At 33.3% G+C, this 24754-nt stretch overlaps 1 protein-coding gene across 7 annotated transcripts in view; it reads left to right on the top strand.

Annotated features, from left to right (window-relative positions):
• Kiaa0825 (KIAA0825 ortholog) overlaps positions 1–24754 on the top strand; it is a 382609-nt gene that overhangs the window by 1502 nt on the left and 356353 nt on the right. The window lies entirely within an intron of this gene.

The raw sequence follows: 24754 nt of genomic DNA, 5'->3' as shown, positions 1-24754 counted from the left end.
AAACCCATTCCATACTCCAGAATTCTAGGGAGTACTCTACCATATAGAAAAACACATTATGTTCTATTCGAAATCACATATGCCTTATTCCCTTTTGAGAGTAATGCATCCATATTTAAGACAGCACATTGATCTTTTCTAACTTTCTGGTGGGTTAATAATTCAACCAATTTTTAAAATCTTCCCATTGACCCAAATATTGCCATTTATTTAATCATATGGTTTTTATCTCTCCTGTGGAATGAACTGTAAATTGTTGCATTGTGTGTTATTGTGTGTTATTTCCATATAGCAACTAGTTTTTATGCAGACAAGTTATTTTATTTTTAATTCTTGCTCTCGATTTGTGGTTTTTCCATTCAAATTAATAAAGCCAACCACTAATACCACAAGTATCTATTGTCTTCCAGGAACTTTACATTTATAATTTTACTTAATGTCTAATTTAAAAATAAGATCAAGAAAAATCATCTCTAATTTGTAAACATTTTATACTGAGACTCAAAGAGATTGTGTTTTCCCACACATCATACATTTAAGTAGCACAGTTGAAATTTGTATCCCATGTAAACTTTGCTTCATTTTACTGTGTTCTATACTTTTTCTCATAATATAAACCTAACAGAATCATTTTTTTTTTTACTCTCAAGCAAAATTGGATAAATAGTATATCAGATTTAGAAGTCAGTGTATAGCACAGGTTGAAGATAAAGGGATTTAAGGAGTTCATTCATTAACCTAGGTAATTTCCACATTTGAATAATGTGATTTCTATATTGATTATTGGCCCATTTTATCAACCTAAGTCAATCAAATGCCTACATTGTACATAAGCATAATACGTAGAACAAAAGCAAAAGATCTAGAGACCAATAGCATATTGGCAACTCTGAGTCAAAAATGTCAGTTGCTTCTGAGAGCAGCTTTTCACACACATAATTATTATTTAGTGATTATTAGCAAAACTTTTCTATTTTAGCTAAAAATTCTCAGAAACATGGTCATTACTACACATGTTAAGGAAGTATGCCTAATTAAACCTGCCCATTCCAATATCCTATTTTATGTAGAGAACTAAAAATTTGAGGATTGGAAATTTGCTAAAATCTTGTAGAAATGACCAATGTTAGAAATGACAACTTAATTCTACAGAATATTTTGTTTCACAGAAAGACACACTATGTATGTACAAATAACATAAAATACTGATGTGCATTTGAGTACATTCCAGTGACTTAACCATGTGAAAGGTATATGCTTTTGCATATACCATAGGAAGATCTCAGAGATATTTTGCTTTCTGTCAAATTTGAGTCCTTAGGAAGGTTGAGATTGTCTCCATTGTTCATCATCTCGTACATACCATCTAGCACGTTTATTATGTGATTCCTTTTAAAAATGTTACTTATCTACCAAAAAGTGTTTGTATATGTATTGTTTAAAAGAAATTACCATGTAAATCAATGAATGCTTATTTATTGTTACCCACCTTGACCCTACAATGCTGTGTCCACTCCACATTCATTCATAAAAAGAAATATTGAGTGCTTACTTTCTGCTATGAAGTATAAGGTTTATTTCTCATAGCCCTATTGGGTAAGTATTACTATCCTTTTATAGCTGAAAAAAGTGAGACAAAAGATAAGCTTTATAAATCATACTAGTTTATACACAGTCATTAAATGCCAGAGCTGTGATTTGAACCAATGTGTCTAACTCCAGAGGTCATAATTTTAACCACTTTGCTATACTTCCTCTAACTGGGTTTAATACTGGCTCAGTACAAACTGTATGCTAAAGGAAATTTATTTCTCTGGGAATCATACTTCTCATCTATAATGTAGGAATTTGATTAGATAATCTGTATTGTCCCTTCCACTTCTAAAATTCTCTAACTTTACTTGATTCCCAAGTATTACCTGAATAGGCCAATTCTAGCGTACTAGAGAAACTGTCTTCAGTGAAATTTACATGTATTTTTGTCTTCCCCTTTGGTTGACACAGTCATGTTTGCATAATGGAAAGAACAAGACCAGAATTGTAAAAATTCTCAGCCATTCTTTTTAAACAGCTTCTGATACTAATAAGTTACAGAACCTTTGTGAGTTTTCACATGTAAAATGGATCCACAGGATTGTTTTGAGAGTTAAGTGAGTTGATATATGTATATGTATGTATATATATATATGTCCTCAAACACACAGCCCAACATACAATTGCCATTAAATAAATATAGATTTTTTTTGTCCCTCAGTTTGTGAAGATAAAAGATTGGTGGATATAAATATGCTTTATAAATTAGACAAGGTAAAGAATCTTTTTACTTATCATCTACTAGTAGAGATAAATAGTTGTTATGTGAGGGACAATTTATAAACATCATTGAACACAAAACAAGATGGAATGCAGAGAAAAGAAATTTTGCTTCCAGGAGTACAGATGAGGAAAACTGGCTAATGATAAAGCTAAGGGTTAAAAAAAAAAAATGCCAAGTTTAGGACAAGCTATAGATAACAGTGTGGTCATATGAAAGATGTTAGGCTTTTCACAATAAGTAGTGATATATGTGTATAACCAGGACGGAGTGGAGGAGGGTGGAGTTGGCATTTTTTTATAATACCCATTTGTCTCAGAAATATTAAAGAATAAAAACAAATGGTATTTGTATTCTTACTTAACTCTCACAGCAAAAAGATAGATTAAGAGAATATCAAACTGCTGTCCTATTTTAAGAAATCTTCAGTAGCTGGAAGGCAAGTTCTCATGCCAAAGTTGTCTGATAGAGGAATTCCATGTGGTCACAGTACTGAATGTGATGTTAACTGTTAATAAAAAATAATGAACTGTGGTCACATTCCATGATTTAAAAATGTGTTTGCATTATTACTCTTGTATTTTACTGCCTGTGCCCAGCCCCTCCCACCTTTTAAGAAAAATACCATTCCCCTTTTGTTGTTTTAAATAAGTAATTATAGAGATCCATCAACACAATAAGTGCTTTTCAAATGGCAGTTTATGAATTAGCAATTAGGTGACTAGTAGCCTGCATTTTTGTTTCAGATATATGGATTCTCAGGATTTCAATGTATTTGTTACTGGGAATTACAGTAGAATTTGAAAACAAGTAATTCAGATTAACTTCTTTATTTTACACAGGAGATGAAAAAAGACCAAATAGGTGATTTAACTCATCCAGATAACTCTGGACACATGTGACTTGAGCCAGCTGCTTGGTCTTATGAGTCTAAATTTAGGACTTCCCAGAAATGGCTTCTTGTTTATTCAGGGCATCCCAGTTTGTTAATGTGATAGAACTTTTATGTCACTTTGATTAGTTGCTAAATTTTCTAAGTAGAGCTCTTCTCTGATTCTGGCTATTGGGTGCCAGAGAGTTCGTACATGTATGCTGAAGTTGTTTCTAGCAGTTAGCAACCAGGCTACTTCATCTGAATTTACTATTTTCCCTCCAAGGGGCACAGCTAATTCAACAGTTTAAATCTGGAGTTTACCTAATTTAAACTGAGGAGTGGTAGGAGCTCTTTTTGAGGAGCATTATCCTGATGACATCTTTATTTTTAGTAAAAAAGTTGGATAGTGTTTTGTGCTTCATTGGATCATGGCATTTCTTTATGTATTTTCCTTGCTTTTTAAAACTTCAGTTCACCAAGTATCTTTCACCTTTAAAATGAAGCATTGTAAAAAGGACTCAACACATGTAGCTACCTAGTAAATAGAGAAAGTGCAAGCCAAGAAATGAAGGCAGCCTCTAAAGATAGAAAATGCAAGGAGAGGACAGATTCTGTAGTTGCCAAAAAGCAATACAACCCTGTCACACACTCAGTTTTCATTTAATGACACTCATTTCAGACTTTTCACCTGGGCAACTGTAAGATAGTAAGTTTGTGTGGTTTTATACTGTATGGTTTGGATATGAGATGTCCTCCCAAAGCTCCCGTGGAGTATTCATTCAGAGGTGAAATGATTGCATTGTGAGAAATGTAACCTAATCAGTCTACCCTAGTGTCAATGGACTGACTGGGTGGTATCTGTAGGTAGGTGTGGCTGGAAGAGGTGAATCACTAATGGCATGCCTTGGAAGGTTTGTTCTTCACTGTGGCCCCTTCCCCACCCCTCTGCTTCTTGAACTTGTTATAAGCTGAGCTGCTTTCCTCCACTGGGCCCTTTCCCCATGTTGTGCTGCCTCCCCTGGGCCCAGAACAATGGAGTTGGTCATCTAATGACTGAGAACTCAGAAACCATAAGTCCCAAATAAACTCTCCTCCTCTAAATTGTTTTTGTTGGTGTTTTGGTCACAGCGATGAAAAAGCTAACAAAAAAAATGTTACCTAGAAGTGGGGTTAGTGCTGATTAATCTTATCATGTGGTTCAGAAGCTTTTGGAAATGGTTTACAGCAGGAATTTGAAAAATATTAGAAAAGCCTTAGAATGTTGCAAGCAGAGCTTAATGGTCAATTCTGGTGGAAGTTCAAAAGAGCAAAATGCTGGTAGGAGTGCAGACTATGTTCATGAGGTTTCAGAGGGAAATGAGACTTTATTGGGAATTGGAGTAGAGGCCAACTTATATTACATCCTGGCAAAGAACTTTTCTACCTTTTTTTAAATTTTTTTTTTTTTTAGTTGTCAATGGACCTTAAATATTTATTTATTTACATGCAGTGCTGAGACTGAATTTGAAGGTAAGGGCTTAATTAATCTGGCAGAGGAAATTTCAAGGCAGCGCAGCATTTTCTTAGGGTCGTAGATATTGCTGGTAGCATTTACTGTGAAAATCAGGAGCAGAAAGCAGAGCTAAAGGATTTTAAAATTTTTCAATTTTTTTTTTTTTTTTGTCCAGAAAAGTGCATATACAGCTGGGAACAAAGAGTACTTATTGAAGAGATTACAGCTCCTAAAGAGATGTTACCCAGAAACAATAGAAAAAAATACTTTGAGGGCATCTCAAGACCATATCTACTGCAGACTCAAGGGTTTAGGAGAAAAAAATTTGAGAAGGAATCATGGGGGTACCCTGATTATGAAGAGGGACCTAGGACTTTGTTTCACCATGCACTACCCAGGCACTCAGAGGCTGGTACAGCCATTACACTAGGGTGCCCAGGTCCTCTGCAAACTGGTGGCAAACCTTGGTGTTCATGTTGTCCTGGTTCTACAGGAATGCAAGATGTTGAAGTTAGGGGTCATGGAGGCTTCCACCCAGGATTCAAAGGCAGGCCTTGGAGGCTAGGCAATGTGTAGCAGGGTTGGAATCCCTGCAGGCTGTCCATGAGAGGACCATGCATGAAGCTGTAATGGTAAAGACAAAGCTGGAATAGAGGCCTCAGGAATCAAGAGATGACAGTAACGTGGACTGTACCAGGAAAAGCAGCTGGCTGTGAATAGAGTCAGGCTAAAAGAGAGCTCATGTAAGCTGTAAGCAAGCACCCAGGGCCAGGGCTTCCCAAACTCTTTGGAGAGAACATCTTACAGCCAAGTATTCTAGATGATGTACTAAGAGTTACCTCCAAAGTTACCAGATCCCTTTGCCTGGATGAGCTTCAGTCTTGCTTTGGCCCTATCCTTCTTGCTACTTTGGAATGGGAATGTTTACTCTGTGCCATTGTATATTGGATACATGTAACTTGCTTTAGATTTTTATAAAGGCTCATAGCAAAGAGTTTGACTGGCATCTCAGATAAGACTTTGGAGTTGGATTTTTAGATATTACTAAAACTGTTAAGACTATGGGACTCTTGGAAATGAACTAGATGTATGTTTCATTGTGAGATAGACATGAGCTTTGGGGGACCAGGGGAAGAATGTTATGGTTTGGATATGAGATATCTTTCCAAAGCTCCTGTGTTTCTACAGGAATATTCATAGTTGAAAGAATTGAATAGTGAGAGTTATAACCCAATCAGTCCATCCTACTATATGGTAACTGTAGGCAGATGTAGTGTGGCTGGAGATGGTGGGTCAACAGGGGCGTGCTCTAGATGGGTGGTTCTTTCTGTAGCCCTGTCCACTCCCTTTCTCTCTGCTTCCTCAGTGCCAGGAAGACAGCAACTTCCCTCCATGATATCCTTCACCCATAATGTGCTATTTCACCTTGGATCCAGAGCAATGGAGTCTACTGTCTGCAGACTGAGACCTCTGAAACCTCCTCTAAGTTGTTCTTGTTGAGTATTTTGGTTACAGCAATGAAAACCTAACTAACCAAGAAATGTGTGGTTATTTATCATAACAAATAGAAAACTAAAACTTCTAATACATTGGGGGATTCATTGATTTGTCCTAAGGCATCCTGGCTTTTGGACTATGTGCAACTCCCAACCTAGCAAAACTGACCTATAATGTCTTATTATGATAAAAATAGTTTTAACCTTGCAGATCACCTGAAAGAATATCGGGCGTCTCTAGATGACATTTTGGAGTCTCAATTTAACTTTTTATTTGTATTTCCTCTGTGCCAGCCCCTAGCCTAGGAACTGGGATGTCAAAGTAAAGAAGGTGCAGTTCTGTTTTAAAATATGTAGTCTAGAGAGAAATTATTGATGAAAGGCAGCACAGAATGACAGTTGCCCAACTGAGTTATATTCAGGCTGTGGTAGTAACAATCAGTACACATTGGAGAAGGAAAGAAGCTTAATCCTTAGCTTCATGTGCTTTCAGTCTAGTAGAAGAGATCATAAAAAATAATTATAAAATGGAAAGTAAAAGTAGGAAATAACCCCGTTGACACCAACTGGTATGAGGACTTCTTTTTCACCATATCCTTCCCAGCACTTGTTGTTATACATATTTTGATTTTAGTCATTTTAGTTAGTTGTGGAATAGCAATACTTCCCACCTTAACCTATAGATTTCATGTGATTCCTAGATCCATATCAAAAACAAGATAAAACTCATATAGATTTTTAATCTTTCTGTGGTGATGTGGATCACTCAGGGCCTTATACATGCTAATTATGTGGTCTTCATTTGCAGTTCTCTAATAATCAGTGATGCTAAGTATCATTTCATATACTTATTGGCCAAGTATATATCTTTGGAGAAATATCTATTCAAATCCTTTTGTCATTATTAAATTGATGATTTGTTTTTATTTTTGAGTTGTAATAGTTATTTACATATCTTGGGATACATGATTTCCAAATATTTTCTCACATTTTATAGCATACCTTTTCACTTTCTTTTTGTCCTCTGAAACACAAAATATTTTTTCTCTAGTACTAGGAATTGAACCCAGAGGTGCTCTACCACAGAAATATATCCTCAGCCCTTTTTTATTTTTCATTTTGAGACAGAGTCTTGCTAAATTGCCCAGTCTTAAACACCTGAGTAGCTGGAATTGTAGGCCTGTAGCACCAAAAAGTTTAATTTTAATAAGGTTTAATTTATCTCCTTTTTTTTTTTTTTTTTTTTTTTGTTAACTCTGCTTTTGGTGTTATATCTAAGAAAACTTTACCGAATACAAGATTTAGAAGATTTACACCTATAATTTCTTCTAAGAATTTTATGTATTTTAGTGCCTATATTTAAGTCTTTGATCAATTTTGAGTTAAATATGTCTCTTGTGAGGAAAGAGTCCAACTTCAATCTTTTGCACGTTGATATTCAATTCTCTTTTTTAGTTTATTTTGAGAATTCTCAGTATTTTCTATATAAAGATCATTTTGTCTACAAATAATAATTGTATTTATTGCTTCACATTCTGAATACCTTCTTTTACTTACTTTTGTTGGCTAACTGTCTTGGCTAGAACTTCCAGGGCAATGTTGTGTAAAAGTGGTTAAAACCCAGCAATTTTATCTTGTTTTTGATCTTAAGAGACAAAACTTTCAATCTTTCAACATAATTTTTATAGCTTTGGGTTTTTGGAGATGCCCTTTATTGGGTTGAGGAAGTTCTCTTTTATTCCTACTTTGTTGAATGCTTTTATCATGAAATTTTGTTGAGTGTTTTTATCATGAAAGAGTGTTGGACGTTAACATTTTTTTCTGCATGAATTTATATCTTGTATTTTTGTCCTTTAATATTTTAATAAGGTGTTTAAACTTTTTACTTTCCTAGGGTAAATCTCAATTGGTCATGGTGTATAATTCTGTTTATGTATTGCTGTTTTCAGTTTACTATTATTTTGTTGAATATTTTTACCACTATAAAAGATATTGGTCTATAGTCATCTACTTTTTGTCACCAGTGTAATTAATACTAGATTCAGAGAATTAGTTGAGAAGTATTTCCTTCTCTTGTTTTCTAGAAGAATTTTTGAAAATTTTTTTAATTCACCAGTAGAGCCATTTTGCCCTAGCATTCTCTTTGTGAAAAAATTTTTATATTTTTAATTCAATCTGTTTACTTGTGATATGTCTTAGGCTCTTCTGTGGTACTATAACAGAATGGCACAGACCAAAGTTATTAGCAGAAATTTATTAACTTACAGTTCCAGAGCCTGAGAAGTTAAAGATCAAAATGCTAGCATGTCACCAAATTTATTCCTTGATGGAAGAGCAAAGAGAGCAAAAGGAAATGAAACTCATGTTTTAATAAGGAAACCACTCCTACAATTAGAGCATTAATTCATTCACACTTATTAAAAGTCCTACCTCCCAAAACTTCTTAATTAGGGATCTGGTGTCCAACACATGAACTTTGAGGAACTGTATTCAAACCCCAAAAAGTCTTTTTATTTTTCTAATTATCTTGAATTAAATTCAGTAGTTTTATCTTTCTACAGATTTGTCTCTTTGTCTGGGTTGTGTACTTTGATGATATATAATTATCTGTCGTATCCCCTTAGAATCTGTTTTAATCCATTAATATCTTGCCAGTCTAGCTAAATTTCTGTCAATTTTGTTGATCTTTTCAAAGAATCAACTTAGATTTCATTGATTTTTTTTCTCTATTGTTTTTCTATTCTTTTATTTTCAACCTAATCTTCATTGTTTCCTTCCTTCTCCCTGCTTTCAGTTTGTCTTGTTCTTCTTTTTCTAAGCTCTTAAAATAGAAGATTAGGTTATTGATCTCAGATATTCTTTTAAGATATGCATTGTATACTGTCAGACTAAATTTTAAAAAGAAAAATCCAATCATGTGTTGCCTATAAAAGATACATCTTGCTGGGCACAGTGGTGCATGCTCAGAATCCCAGTGCCTCTGGAGGCTGAGGCAGGAGGATCACAAGTCCAAAGCCAGCCTCAGCAACATAGCTAGACCTTATCTCAAAAAATAAAAAGGACTGGGGATGTGGCTTAGTGCTTAAGCACTCCTGGGTCAATCCCTGGGAAGAAGAAGAAGAGGAAGAAGGTGGAGGAGGAGGAAGGAGGGGGATGAAGAGGGGGAGGAGACAAAAAGATAGGTGATAAGGAAAAGAATAAAAAAATGAATTTCTTTCAAACAGCAGTCATAATTAAACTGGATTTGCTGTGGGCTGGGGTTGTGACTCAGTAGAAGATCAGTCACCTAGCACCACTGGGTTTGATCCTCAGCACCATATAAAAATAAAATAAAGGTATTGTGTCTACCTACAACTAAAAAGTATATATTAAAAAAAGAAACTGGAGTTGCTGTATTAATATTAGACAAAATAAGCTTTAAGAAATAGTATTTGAGGGGTATTTCATAATGATACAAATGTCAATACATCAAGCTTATTTTACTGAGAGCACAGTATTAAAAACTATAATTGTTGAATTGTCTATAGCACAGTATTAAAAACTACAACTGTTGAATTGTCTATTTCTTTTTCCAATTCTCTCATTTTTGCTCCACTGATTTTTAATGCTGTTGTTAGGTATATATATAATTACATCTTCCTCATGTACTCACCCTTTTATCATTTGAAACATCCTTTTTTCTCTAACTACTTCTTGAATCTCATTTTGTCTAATATTAATATAGCAGTCCAACTTTATTATGATTATTGTTTGCAATACAATATTCTTCCATTCTTTTATTTATACCCTATCTTGTGTCTTTGAATCTAAGATGTATGTTGTATAAACAACACATGGTTGGACCTTTCCTTTCTATTTCGTCTGGCAGTCTTTGCCTATTGATTGAGGTATTTACACCATATACATTTAATGTACTTATTGCTATTGTGTGAAGTTTACATTTTTCATTTCAATTTAGTTTCATATTATCCTTTTTGTCCTTTCTTGACTGCTTCTTTTGTATTAAATATACTTAGTATACACAGATTCTAATTTCTATGTTAACCTTTTAAAAAGTTTATTTAGTGTTTCTCTTGAGAATACAATCTACATCTTAATTTACCACAAACAGCTTCATGTGAATCAACTTTAATAAAATGTAGAAAATTTGCTGTAATATAGTTCCCTTCCCTTTTTCCTATTTCTGTCACATATATTAGATTTGCATATATTGTAAACCAAACAATTAATTGATGGGCTGTCTGTCATCTATATGTGTGTTACGTGTATATAGAATTGAATGAGAATAAATGGGAAATAAGTATCATAGAATCTTAATTAATCCACATAATTACCAGTTCTGGAGCTCTTTATTTTTTTATTGTATAATTGAGTTACAATTGGTGTATTTTCTTCAGTATCTCTTTAAAGGTAATTCTGAATCTTTATTTTAATTCTTTTTAAAGGCAATGGCTTTATTTTACTTTCAGTTTTAGATTGATTATTTGAATTGTATTTTTTTTTAGAATTTCTCATTCCACTATTTTCTGGTGTCCATTGTTGCCTCTGAAAAGTTAGCTGTTAATCATGTTGATGTTTATATTTTTATTGTGCTTTGTTCATTTGGAGGGTAATTTCCCTAAATTAAATTTTTGAAATTTGTCTCCCTTATCATGTGTGACTATTGATGTCTCTCTGTTTAAAAAACAAAATTTTTTTTTTTGATGGAGGAAAGGAGGAGAGTTATACTTGGGATTGACCACAGAGCCTTTTAAATACTTGCTTTTAGTTTTACATATGGTTTTCTAGGTTATACATAATGTCTGTGTAGTTTAATGGTATGCCTGCGGTTGGACAGTAGTTGTGCTTAAATACTTCAAGTCAGTAATTCATTCTCTGCTCATGGATCTCTGTATTGATAAGAGAAAGACATTTCAGGGCTGGGGATGTGGCTCAAGTGGTAACATGCTCGCCTGGCATGTGTGGGGTGCTGGGTTCCATCCTCAGCACCACATAAAAATAAAGATGTTGTGTCCACCAAAAACTAAAAATAAATATTAAAAATTCTTTCTTTCTCTCTCTCTCTCTCTCTCTCTCTCTCTCGTTCTCTTAAAAAAAAAAGAGAAAGGCATTTCAAATTTCAAGTGCAGACTGTATTCAGGTGTTACTGAGCTTTTACTTTCTACTATGCCCTTTTCATCTCTGGCATGTAATTCTTCAGCCTTAGGGTTGGCCCAGAATACAAGGTCATCCTTGTTTATCTCTGGTCCCCATTGCCTACGTTCTAAGTCTCAACCAAGAATATGCTTCTCTCAATTAGGATCGTTCATGTTTGCCCTCTCCCAAGATCATTTATTCCACTGACCACTGCAAGGTTTGGGCATCATACATTAAGTGTGCCCCCTTTGACCATTTCAAATAAGCTCTTCTCTGAATTAGAAGAACCTGTGCTCTGAATAGGTTGTGGTTGGTGGTGACAAGAGTAGCCCCAGGCCAGCATATAACAAAGTCTGGCTGTTTTTACCTAACAATTAGCAGTTTTTCAAATTAAATTTTTTAAAAATTTTTATACTCATATGTTCAAATTTTCAAATTTTACTGATAAAATTTGCTGTGGAGTAAATAGCATTCTAAAGTAAGTGAAAGGCCAGAATGGGACCAACTTTTTGGGGGGACATCCATATTCATACTACCTTTCCTACTTTTCTAGACAGTCAATTTATTTCTTTGAATATATCATTTATCTCATTTATTTATTTACTTTACCCACAGTTAAAAATTTAACAATAGAAAAGGAAAAAACAAAAAAAGTAGTTACGTGTATAAAAGGTGGGGAAGGGAAGTTCAGTGTTTCTTGGACAAACCTTCAACTGATTTTGATTTTTAGTATTCACACATCTGTCACAGATACCAAAGCACAAAGCACTCCTTTAACTGCAGCTCCCTCAGCACACATTCTTGTGAGCTTTTCTGTCTCTTTCTTCTAGGACTATTCTTACATCTGTCTTACCCTATATAATTTGTATTGATGACTCTCTTCTTTGTTGTAAACGTACACTTCCCTTCCTTCAACACACCTTTTTTTTTTTTTTAATCTACTTAAAGAGATATATCAGGAACAAAAGAAAAAATATGCTGTTTGACCTTCCTACTTGCTGTGGTTTCAATATAGGTTGTTGTTCAATATAGGTTGTTGCTACCAAAACTTCACATTAAGGCTTGGTCCCGAGGTCAGCAGTATTGGAAGCCTAGTGAGAGGGGTATGGGTCATGGGAGAAGGGCCTTGTGAATTAATTAATGCTTCTTTGTCCTTTTGCCATGAGGTATTCACCAGAGGCTGAGCAGATACTAGTACCATGCTCTTGAACTCCCCTTCCCCACACTTCAGAACTGTGAGACAAAAATCTCTTTTCTTTATAAATTATCCTGTGGCAGGTATATTCTGTTATAGCAATAGAAAACAGACTAAGATGCTAACCAAAAACTTTGTGCACCTATTTTTAAATGGCTGAAAATAGTGGGTACATGCTCTCTTCTATCCTGTTTCTTCTTGTTTTGTTTTGTTTTTCAGTGCTGGAGATTTTTTTTTTTTCTTACAAGTACAGGGCCTTGCCTATTGATAAGCAAGTGCTTTACCACTGAGCTGCATTCCCACCTCTTGAGTTCTGTTTTGGTTCTCCTTTTAAACATTTTCTACATTGCTATCCTTCTTTATCATTGTTGTTTATAGTTCATTATGGACATGTTTTTAAAGAAGCAGTTTATTTTTTATTGTTATAATGGTTATTATTTTAGTATATTCTACCAGCACTCATACCTCCTTTACCAGGTAACAACATTGACAGTTTATGGAATAGTAGGTTTAACAAATATTTTGGATAAACATCAAAAATCTTATATGTACATGTATAAAAAAGGAAAGGTTTTGCAAGGAGATATTATTTTCAACATTCAAAATATGAAGTACCTAGGAATAAATATAACATATCAAGAGATATAAAACTCCCATGGGAAAAATAGTATTATTGTGTGACAATAAGACCTCAATAAATATATAATACGCATAGCTTGAAAAACTCAATGTTGTGCAGATGCTGAATTGATCAATACAATCTCAATCAAATTATTAACTGTCATCCTTATGGTGAGAAAAGGAAAATACTTGACAAGAGATTTTAAATTTTTGTGGAAAAGCAAAAGATCAATAGCCAAGAAGACAAATAGTATACTTTGATGTAGAGAAAGACCAATAAACTGGCGGAATCTTATTAGTGTAAGTGAAGGCTGTGGACTACAACATTGGTGATATTACTTAAAATCTTGTTAGAATATAGAGTTTCAGGACTGAACCTAAAGCAACTTAATCAGAATCCATTTTTAGCAAGATTTTCAATTATCTTGAGCATTTTCTGCACATACAAAGATGTATTTAAAATAATAGATATTAATGAGTATATTTAAATAATATAAAAGTCATGACACAAACACCTGATGACAGAATCCAGGAATCTCTTTTAAACAAGGTCACCCAGAAAAGTGGAAAAGGTAGGGCAATTAGTAATTAGGTAATCAAATTGGAATCATTAGTTTTATATGGTACAACCATTTCTTTAGAAGTGGTCAATTTTTAGCAAAATGAAGGAATGTTTTAAATATTTTTCCAGGTGCCACTGTTATATATGTGCCTACGAGGTATGGTCCCTCTTGTTTATAAGCTTTCCTTAGGGACTCCAACTTCAAGATATCTTTATGTATTCCCAGAATACACATCTTTATTAATTCTTCATAGCTCAAGCCTATAAGTCATACTCTACCAATGTAGACTATTAATGTGGTGTGCCCTCTTCCTCCACTATGGCAGTGATAAAGGTTTGTCCCATTATTTTATAGGTATATTTTATGAATTTTGGGAAAAAAACTGCTGAAGATATTAAAAGAAGGAACAGTTCTATTACTGACTCATAGGAAAATAATATTCTTCCTGCTTAAGATTAGATAACCAGCTCATTCTTAAGAGTCTTCTGAAATAAAATTAAGTGAGAAATGTTTTTCTTAATGTTTTGAATATTTTGTACTCTACCTCCTGAGTTTCCTTGAAGGCTTCTATAATTCTATTCCTTTGGCCTCTAAGAGAATACAGTTAGCATTTTCCTTTAGGAAGTTATTGTGCCAGCCAGCTGTCAGCCTTATGATACACCTGATCTCCAATGTCAGGGGAAGCACAATTCAATTTTAAACCAAGTTTTCTGCATGACAGTGCAGCAGGGCTGCCAGCATCTCTCTTTATGTCCCTTTCTTTGAAATTTCCCCTTCTACACACACAGTATACTTTTATTTTTAAATCCTTTGTGTGAGATGAAACCTCCACTAACTGACTTTACTTGTCTTTAGTTAAAAATCAATGAATTGAATAAAATAATCCGTATTTCTGTTATCCTTTCTCATTTCTAGAAAATAAAATACTGCTGCTTGTTTAACTTGTGACTTGTCTAAACATGTTGAAAGCATTGACTATAAGGCATAACACTCAGGCTCTGAAAGGGAACTGTGACAAGTTCAGTCAAAAGGGAAAAGAGGAATAATTTATAAAAGGCGCTGCAGATAATGATGCCAGCCAGTTATTTTAAAATACATCCATCTCACCTTTTAATGAATTAGATTTGTCAACAGCAAATGTTTTATGCACTACTTCTAATAAAAGTGGCACACTAGGAATGCAATGCTTTGAGGTTGGCTTCTTCAAAGCTTTAGAGTATCTTCAATTCAAAGATATTTTTTAAATAATAGATATTAAAAAGTATATTTAAATAATATTAAGGTTGTGACACAAACACCAAGTGACAAAATTCAGGAGTTTCAAAGCAGAGGCTGACATGCCATCACTATTTCACATAGTTACTGCTTTTTAAATTAGGAGGATAACAGACTGATTTGGGGATTTTGTGTCAGTTTAACTTTAAATTCTCTTGTTGTTTTGGTTGGTGTCACAACCTTAACGTCAACTTTTCAAATAGGTTTCTACATTTCCTTTGGTTTGGGGTCATTAAAAAATGCATATGATAAATCTAAGAGGCATAAATAGGTCACACTGAAGTGGAATTCCTTGCTTCCCTGGAGTTAAGACACAGCTAATACCTGAATTGTAAGTGGAAAAAGTTAACTCAGGCATTTTAAGTAAATTTTTGTTTTTCAGGTATTTGATTCCAAAAAAATGTGAACCCAAACAATAAGACATGATGTTGGTATAATCCTGTTCACATTCTGTTCTTCTTATACCCTTAATCCTAATAATTTGATATCCTTCATTATTGTCTCTTTAAAAATATTAAGAATCAATATCAAAGATGAGGCAATGCTTTAGAAAGGACCCTGTGGCTGTTGTTAAAACAGAATTTGCTCGGGTACTATGGTTTAGTGTGCCAAAGTAGCTAGTTCATTGAAGCTGTATTAGCCTGTCCCAGCCTTCTCCTGTTCTAAGAACACTATGATTAACTGGCTACAGGCTCACCAAAAATAAACAAATAAATAAATAAATAAAGACTCACAGTTCCCACAAATGATATTTCTTTTCACTAAAAGCACAAGTTTCATTTCATTTGAACAATACTTATTTGATGTAGTTGAGTACAAGTGAATTTTATAAACTTCCAAACTTAGTTCTTCAAGTAAAGCATTTTTATGCAGATTTGAGGGGTAGTAAACTCTTATTTATTTTATTATTTTTTAATTAACATTTGTCTCAGAAAGCAAAACAAAGTAAATAAAATATGATGAGTGGAAAATTAAAAAGAAATATTAGTATCACACCAGACATTAAGGGAACTTCCAAGAATATACCTAACCCTAATCTGCAAGAAGAGAATGGCAGAGAAAATGTACTTACCCAAATTGTTCCTTTTCTTTGATTCTTACCTGACGTGATCTTATGGGGCAGGTAGGTCATACATACCTGTGCTGAATCTAGCTTTAATTTAGAAAACAAAATGTAATAGAATTTGTTCCCAATTTTTTAAATTACTTGTGTTAAAAAAATAAAAAATGAAAAGGCAGGTTTTTGTGTGTGTGTGTGTGTGTTTAACCTTTTCTTGCTGACTTTTAAAGATACCCACAAAACAAAAACAGTTCATAGTTCTCAACTCCTCCCTGACTGAACCACCAAGTTTTACCCTCTCTGGGTTTTATCAATGCCTAGGAGAACATTAATCTTTATTTTCTAATGTGTTCCATTCCTTCTCTGTCTTTATTTTTCAATCATTGTTGAATTTGATAAATTTCTTACAGTTTTCATTTGAGAACATGTTATGATATTTTATCTTTACTTTTTCTACCCCTAGTTTCTTTCTTATAATATCATTTTTAAATTGTCAAAATTCTAATATTATTATTCTTTCTAAACCCTAGTCTTCAAAAGCAAGAGGTAATTATTCTGTATCTCATAGCGATTTTAAAATATCTACAGTTATCTTAAGGATTTGTTAAATCCTTCTAACCCACTTAAGCTATAGCAGTACTCTTCCTTGAACAAATTTTTAACATCATTGTTATTGTTCATACTAATCCTACATAAAAATCCAACATAAAAATGAAAAATTTAAAGCAAAAATCGCTGTGTCTGAATTCAAAGGAAGTTATTCAAATAAGTGAATTGGAACACAGTATGTACCTGCATCATGAAAAAAAATCTTCTGGCCTATAAACAAGTTATGCTACTTAAATATCTTACACCATGCTGGCTTCATGCAAACTTATTAGAGCAGTTTCAGATTTATGTATTTAATAAAAGTAAGTAGCAGATCTAACTATTTAATATCCTTCAATGCACTGTGTTCTAGGTGACTGCTTGGAAAAGAATCAATGACATATTATTTAGTATTTCTGCTAGATTGAATCATTTCTATAAATTACTTTTCTAAGGATATAATATATGATTTCAATATTTTTCATTTATGCCAAGGTATAACATTTCTTGAGTTTTACATGACAGGGACTGTTCCAGGTACTTTCTACAGATTATCTCATGTAATCCTGATAACAATCCTTAGTGATCTTCCTCTTTTACAGTTGGGACAGAGGTATACAAAGAGATTACATTAACTTATTAAGTAATGGAGTTGGGATTCAAACATAAGCAGTGTGACTCTGAGCTCTTACTACTCAAAATGTGATCCTATGCCAACAGTATGACTATCCCTTGGGAATGTGTTAGAAATGTAGAAACTTAGACCTACTGAAAAGTCTAGATTTTTAACAAATAATAATTGATACATTAAAATTGAAAAAGTGTAGCTCTAAGTTACTTTACTATCATGCCTTTATATACATCTTTTAAGTATCTTTTAAAATAAATTTCTATTTTTTTGTATGACACTGAATTTCCATCCTTGTGCTGATTTGGAGATTCCTGTCATATTTCAAGTGCATTATCATGGGATCTATAAAATAGCTAAATATAAGCAGGAATGAGGTAGACCCAAATTATCTTGAAAGCAGTTGAATGAAGAGCACATTAAAATAATCCCACAACATAAACAGCAAGGCTGTCATTCTCCAGGAGCAGATATTTGTTTCAAAAAAGACTTTCTTAAAGTCACAGTAGAGCACTTTATCTTTGAGTGCAGACTCTAGAGATAGGCTGCCTGCCTACCTCCTAATTCCAACTGTTGGATCTCAGTAGAGTTTCATAACTCTCCATACTTCAGCTTTCTCATCTGGAAAATGAGGTCTAAAACCATATATTACAGGATTATAAGGATCAATCAGTTAGGGCATATAAAGGATTCACTTACCTTTTGTGAGATAGGTGAATAAACATTAACTACTGCTATTCTTAGCCATGATTCCATCTTGAGTGCAATGAATCCATACCTCATACTACTTTGTTATTTTTTGATAATCTTTTTGGTAATAAAAAACCATAACATAAATAGATATATTTGCTATTAAAGTTCATATCACAAACCAGTTTTTGTGTTTTCTGAAAACTTCTCCCTATGGCACTTTCTGCCTGTAAGTTCTGCTAATGCCACTAGATTATGATGCTTAACAAGTCCAATGCAAATAAAAATGAATTATGATAAAATGCATTACATCTTAAATATATGTGCTTCTGACTGAATAAAGATGATGAGATGTGAGTCCAGTTGGCCAATATCTTACATGAGTAATATAGAAAAATTAGATGGATAAAGAATGTTTGTTTACAGGTTGAGCTGAGGTTGTAGCTTTGTGAGAGAGTGCTTGCCTAGCATCTGTGAGGCACTGAGTTCAATCCTCAGTCCCACGTAAAAATAAATAAATAAAACAAAGGTATTGTGTCCATCTACAATTAAAAAACAATTTTTAAAAAAAAATAAGGTTGGATGTTCTCAAAGCTGGTTTTGTCTTTCCGGATGAGCATAATATTGACATAATCACGATAATCTTCAGGGAAATGATGGTCTGGTATATAAGTACTCACCTAACAACTATATATATATATATTCAAAAATATATATAATGTGTGAAGTAAGAGTGCATGGAAAGTACTGCTTTGAAAGCTTATTTATAAAAGACATTGAAATAAAAACGCTTGATGAAAAGCATGCCCTGGAAAACCTTAAAATTTCCAATTTCGGTGCCTATAATGAAACTTTAATTTATTCGATCTTTGGTGGCCCAGGTACTTGAATTTTTAGCTAGGGTCTACAGTAATGTGTCTTAAATTTGTTTCGTACAGTATTTTGAGAAACTCCAATGGAAATGAAGACATGAATTGAAAAGGTTTTTTTTTTTTTTTTTTTTGGCTTGGTATAGTGGTGCATGCCTGCAATTCCAACAATTCAAGAGGCTGAGGCAAGAGGATCACAAGTTTGAGGCCAGTCTCAGCAATTTAGCAAGACCCTATCTCAAAAAAATAGAAAAGGACTAGATATTTAGCTCAATGGAGAGCACCCCTGGATTCAGTCCTTAATACCGCTATCAATCAATCAGTAGAAAAATTAGAAGAAGAAAAAGAGAAAGGATTTGCTTTTTATTTTTGGTACTAGGGATTGCACCCAGGGACACTTTACCACTGAGCTATATCCCTATTCCTTTTTACTTTTATTTTGAGACAAGGCCTTGCTAGCTTGCAGAGGCTGTCCTCAAACTTACGATCATCATGCCTTAAGTTTCTGAGTCACTATTACAGGTGTGCATTTCTGCACACAACTCAAAAAAGGATTTTGTTACTGCTCCCTCCTTTTTGCAACATTCTACTCTTGGGTACTTTTTCTCCCCAACCTCCAACCCTGCTTTCTTTATCTTCCTTGGCTTTTGTTCTACCCTCTGCTAATAGTCCCCACCCCAATCTTAATTTTTTGCCTTTCTCTTTTTTACCCTTTTTCAAAGAACATCTCTTCTGGATTTATCAATCATATGTTTACAGGCAGTTCTAGAAAGTAATCACAAATTTACCCTTTTTTTTTTTTTTTTTTGTACTAGAGATTGAACTCAGGGCCTTGTGCATATAAGGCAAGCACTGTGCCAACTAAGCAACTATATCTCAGCCCACAAGTTTATCTTTTTAATCTAAATTTTTTGAACCATTCTGTAGCTTTGATATTAACTTAGATTTAATGTGGACAATATTAAAAAATAGAATAGAATAGAAGATATCAGTGAAGTTTTTAAGGGTGAAGCTTTGTGAAGCTTGTGTTTAAAATGTATGTTTATACACATACACATTAAATTTCCATGCATTTTTTTAAACCTGTAATTGATAGTCCAAAAGTTGTTTGAACAATATTGTCTGCCTCTTGGTCTCCTAAACTGCAGTGTAACACTGAGCATTATCCTTTCTCCTGAACTCCTCTCATGTATCTCTTCCATCTTTACTCTGGACATTTCCATTTGTATTACAAACTCAAAATCATCATTCAGTATTCTAATTTGTCATATTTCATATCACCATTTCCACCTAAATTTTTAGTATCTATTAATAAACTATCATCTGTCAACCAGATTAAAAACTTAGAATTTCCTTTGAAATAGCATAAGCTTTCTTATGATTTCATTTCTCTATCCTAGCCTATCCTTTGGCTTTTGCTTGCAGAAAACCATGTAGACAATCACAGTCACCCTCAGCTACCTTCCTGAAGTCCAGCTTGTATATGCAATGTATGTTAACTATGGTTACCTTAAGCAAGATTGTAAAAGCTTTTAAGGACAAATATTCCCTACTCTGAATGATGCACACTTCTTTATTTTCCTCACTGTTGTCGTAATTAGCCTTTTATCACACTGATATATATAATTTTTAATTCAAGAAAAGCCACTCTCTGGGTTTTATACTTGCTAGTTTATAATGGCATAATCCCCAAGCTTTCTGTCTGTTAACATGACCTCACAATTTTCAGTTGTCCTATTTGGTTTGTCTGGTTAATCAGGTCTCAAGTCCAACCTTGTTGATGCCTAGAACATGTAACAAATGCCTGCTTTTCTTTTCTTTTTTTGGTACTGGAGATTGAATCAGGGGCACTCAGCCACTGATTCACATCCCCAGTCCTATTTTGTATTTTATTTAGAGACAGGGTCTCACTGAGTTCACAATATCAAAATATTTGATATTGTGAAGGCTATTTTAAATTATATTTCATAGTATAAGAAAAATAATGAAAGTATTTGCTTAGTACCTCACTTTTGCTGAAAGCTAGTTTTGAACTCTCAGTCCTCCTGGCTCAGGAGGATCATTTGCCTGGGATAACAGGCATTCGCCACTGCACCTGCAACCAGCATGCCTGGTTTTCTCTCAGCTGTAATTGTCTGCCTCAGTCACTGAGCCCAAGCAATGTTTTCAGATCCTGAAAACTCACTGAAAAAGCTATCTTTCTGTTTTCTTTGGGCCACATTCTTTCCTTAATTCATCATCACCTTCATCTGGATTAATTTACTATACTTCTAATTGAGCTTCCTACCTCCGTCTCTCCCCTCACACCAAACATCTTAACACCCTGTTTTATAGATATTAGTAAAACACTAGTCCTGTACTGCCATAGGAAAAAACTTCTGACTCCTTGATACATATAAGATAAAGTCAAAATAGTTTTCACCTAGGAAAAAAAGGGAAGGAGGCCTTAACATTTCCATTTTAATATTTCATTGCAAAATATACTTTGTATATCTGTTAAACATGACTTTTCATTTAGATCAAGTGGTTGTTCTAAATTAATTCCTTGCACTTTTAATTTCAAGTTTTCCTTTGCATGTATGAAAAGGGAAGCAATAACAGTTAATATATCTATCCATTTGAAGAATTTCAACAGTTAAATGATGCCAGGTGTCCGTCAATATCATTGCATATTTGTAATAAAAAAAATCAATTCCAATAATGGTTCAAATTTCTCATCCTGTTTATGAAATCAAAATAAAGCATTTGGAAATTCATTGTGTCAGAGTTGAAATATTTGATATTGTGAAGGCTATTATAAATTATATTACAAAATATAAGAAAAATAATGAAAGTATTTGCTTTTGGTGATACTATCTACTTGTAGAACACAACATTATAAAAATGCTTTTAATAAGTTTAGAGACAGAGAACTGTTTCTGGAATATGTTATCATGCACATGGTAATTTCTAATTATATCCCCCAAACTGCAGTATTCTACTAATAAAAATGAAATATACAGTTTAAAAATTCAAATGCTTTATACATACATAAAATAAATGGCTTATAAATATTTACAAATAGGCTGATGTTTAATAAAACCAAAAATAATTTTATATCATGATGGTATATACTTTCTCCCTGGATTTTAGAACTTTTGACACTTTGTAGAATTATTTTGTGGATCAACTTAGGTATCCTACTATGGTATTAAACATTTTTGTAAAAATGTACTCTAGGGGCTGGGGTTGTGGCTCAGCAGTAGAGCACTTGCCTCACATGTGTGAGGCACTGGGTTCAATCCTCAACACCACATAAAAAATAAATAAACAAAATAAAGAATTGTGTCCATCTACAACTAAAAAATCGATTAATTAATTTAAAATGTTCTCTAAATTTTGGCTCCAGTTTCTTCAGAATCCACTAGAAATATTTAACTGAAGCATTCAATAAATGGAGAATAGGACTTCCAATTTATGTGAAGATTTTAGATAATGGCAAATGTTGAAAAGAAAGCTTGCCACCTGGAAGATACTGCCAAGTATCCCATTACATCAATGGGAGAATTGAACAGATTAAATGATAAAAGTTCTAATCATATGCCCTAGTTAAATATGAAATTCCATAGTTTCCTTTTCAATATCTAGCCTTCTGGGGAAAATATTTTGAAGGAGCTGATATTGTTTATTAATATTCTGGCCCATAATTATGATAAAATGTAAAACCTTACAATTTTGCACCACTTAAATTTAGAAAAACATTCAAAATAACCATAAATATTTATTTGATGAGTTTCATCTTTTTAAATTATTGGTGAAAAAAGTCTGCACAGAGGCAAAAATACTATTTGTAAAAATATTTCATAATAAAACTTAACATTGAGACTATTCTTGATCTAACAAAATTTTCTTTGAACTTCATAAATTTATCAGACACCTTTGCACCTAAAGGAGAATATTTCCCAATTTAAAATGTTATTTATGTAAAAGAGTCATTTGAAGGTATTGATAGTTAAAAAAAAAAAACCTGCTAGCCATAAAATAGTCATATAAAAATTTATTCTTCAGAAAACTATCTGTGAATGACATATAGTGGACAGATTGATTAAAATATGTGAAAATGCATCAAGAATCATCTGTTCATGGGCTAGGGTTGTGGCTCAGAGGTAGAGTGCTTGCCTACCATGTGTGAGGCACTAGGTTCGATCCTCAGCACCACATAAAAAAATAAATAAAGATATTGTGTCCACCTATAACTAAACAATAAATATTTTAAAAACCATCTGTTCATAAAACTTTATACAAATAATAGAGTTTTTGCTTTACTAAGCAAAAGAATTTTCTTGAAAAAGTTTATTTTAAAAAGTTCTTAATATATTTATTGTATATGGCCTCAAATTTAACAAAACCACTTATCTGATTTTATTATGTGTAAATATGCATTTCAAAAATTATATAATTTTTATCATTTGCTTACCCTTTTTAAGCTAAAAAATGGCCTGGTTTGAATGATAAATTATGTAGTCCTTTTTTGTGTATATGTTTCTTCCCTTTTTTCAAAATTCCCTTTGCCTTTTCCAAATGCTTGCTGGATGTTTAGACCTAACTATACTTCTTATATTTCAAATTTTTCTATTCTAAAGTTAACACCCTACCCAAGTATTCATTATCAGATAAATTGATAAATAAAATGTGGTTCATGTATACAAGAGAATATTTTTCAACCTGAAAAGAAAGAAATTCCATTATTCAAGACAACATTGATGAAACTGGAAGACATTAGGCTAAGTAAAATAATCTATACACAAAAAGACAAATGTCACATGTTCTTACTTTTACATGGAATCTAAAATAATTGAAGTCATGGACAGTAGATAGTACCATGGGGTGGGGGCAATAGGAGTTGTTAGTCAAAAGTATAAAGTTTCACTTAGAAGGAATAAATAATAAGTATTTAAGGTGAGGGGTATGATTCATTCATTCTACACTGTATACATATATTACAACATCACTTTATACTCTAAATATATATGATTATAATTTTTCAAGCAAAAATATAAGTTTAAAAATAGAAGATAGAATGTTTAGACTCTCTCCTTAGAAACCACTTCTGTGATTTTTCTCTTTCTCATGTGAGTATAACTTTATTCCCAGTCACTTAGACTTAAAATCTTATTATAAACACTGATATCTTTTTCTGTTTTACAAAGATCATGATTTAGAAGTTAGGGTATGTGTTAGAAGGTAATGATACCCAAAATAGGGAGACCTTTTAGGACACTGCTGCACTGATCTAGAAGATGGTGTTTAAACATACACAGGGGTAGGTAGTAGGAGGAAATGGATGGATGTGAAAGACATAGCTATGGGGTTGATGAGAGAATACTGGATTTTAAGAGATGCCTATCACATTTCTGACAGGAATATCTAGGTTGATGTTGGAGCTATTAATTATCATATGGTTGTCAAGAGAATGAAGAAGTTTCAAAGAGAATAAAATTGAGGCATATTAAATTTGAGGAACTGTGGGATTTGCCCAGCATATAGTCAGAACAATAACTCTAGCAGACAGATTGTAACAGTCAATGTGGATGTAGGAGAAATCATCCAGTTAGAGGATAAAGGGAAATACAAGGAAAGGGAGCTGGTTAAAGAAATTGAGGTAGGGTTTCCAAAATGGAGTTAAGGGAGAAGCAGTGTTCTAAGACCAATGGATTGACCTTTGGGGAAGGAATAAGATAGGCCTAGGATCAACTTATAGCAGGCTGGAGGGAAGATAGCCTTTGTACATTTGTGAGATTTTAGCAACTTTAGAAAGAGTTTGGGTCTAGTTTAAAATGTTCTCAAAAATATATTACAGTTTGAAACTTTTAGATATGTTTAATAAATTAAATTCCAAAGAGCTAATAGTCCTCAATATGGCTTGCATAATAACTTTTATTCTAATATTTCTCTACAAACTTAGTATCATTAT

This window comes from Marmota marmota, unplaced genomic scaffold (genome assembly GCF_001458135.2).
Source record: "Marmota marmota marmota unplaced genomic scaffold, marMar, whole genome shotgun sequence".
NCBI lineage: Eukaryota > Metazoa > Chordata > Mammalia > Rodentia > Sciuridae > Marmota > Marmota marmota.
The sequence above is the reverse complement of the archived record's forward strand: the minus strand, read 5'-3'. Positions and strand labels throughout refer to the sequence as shown.